The 972-nt window shown below is 40.9% G+C and overlaps 1 long non-coding RNA gene across 1 annotated transcript in view; it reads right to left on the bottom strand.

Annotated features, from left to right (window-relative positions):
* Positions 1-972, bottom strand: part of LOC119587089 — a 9962-nt gene that overhangs the window by 2856 nt on the left and 6134 nt on the right. The gene's annotated exons all lie outside the window — the stretch shown is intronic.

Below are 972 nucleotides of genomic sequence, written 5' to 3'. Positions count from 1 at the left end.
TGTGTGTTTGTTTTCGACCTCGTACACCTGTATCTTACGTACAAAGATGGAAAAATATTAAAACGTGTGTACTGCATTTTTTCCCAGTTCCTGACTTGGGTACCAATCACACGTGATGCTGGATATGGTCAGTCAGTCTTAGCAACTTAATAGCGTATACAACTATTTTTCTCACCTGTTGAACGTCTCAACTCGGCGAATTGGAAACATAATTTAGCTTAGACCAATAACCAACACTAAAATCTGCGAACGAACATTGCTAGAATAAAAGAGAATGAAAATTGATCGCAAACACTTTCATAATTTCCCTCTGGGCACAAACCTAAACATTTCCACCTGGCGAAAATACAACGACTTTACGATTTACTCCCTGTATGAAACCAAATCCCGAACGTAAAAAAAGATTCCAAAAGCAACTCCCCTGCGTCCCAAAAGCATGAGGCAAAAGAAAGCATGAAGTGGAGCAGATTCACCGAGGCCGCCGGACTCGACTCGGCCGTTCTACACACGCGTTACACAAGTTCTTGGGGGGATCTCATCTCTCGTAGGATATTGATCGCCTCGCATACGTCATAACATCTGCGGCCTTGATTCGCAAACTTTTGAACAAATATGGGAAACCGTTGTAAAAGGTTCTGGCGAACACCGGCCACATGAACCGTAAATGGAACTTTGTTGGACAAAACGTGACGTGATTTTGCTCTAGAATGGTTTGGAATGTTCGTTGGAGGACAGTGCGAAAGGCTGTTTGGGCCGATGTGATGACGTATTGTCGTGGTGTATAATCCTGCTTATAATTTCGGCGATGAAAAGTTGATTATACCACATATCATTAAGCGTGAAACATCAGAAGCAAGGAAATGAATTGATAAAGTTTCCAAAATTTCCAAATCTTTTCGGACATAGCCTAAACGAAATCCAATAGTTTATAAATAGAAAATGAAAGTCGTGATGAATAATAGACACAGATTC

This window comes from Penaeus monodon, chromosome 22, assembly GCF_015228065.2.
Source record: "Penaeus monodon isolate SGIC_2016 chromosome 22, NSTDA_Pmon_1, whole genome shotgun sequence".
Lineage (NCBI taxonomy): Eukaryota > Metazoa > Arthropoda > Malacostraca > Decapoda > Penaeidae > Penaeus > Penaeus monodon.
Note: the sequence above shows the minus strand (reverse complement) of the source record. Positions and strands in the feature narration are given on the sequence as shown.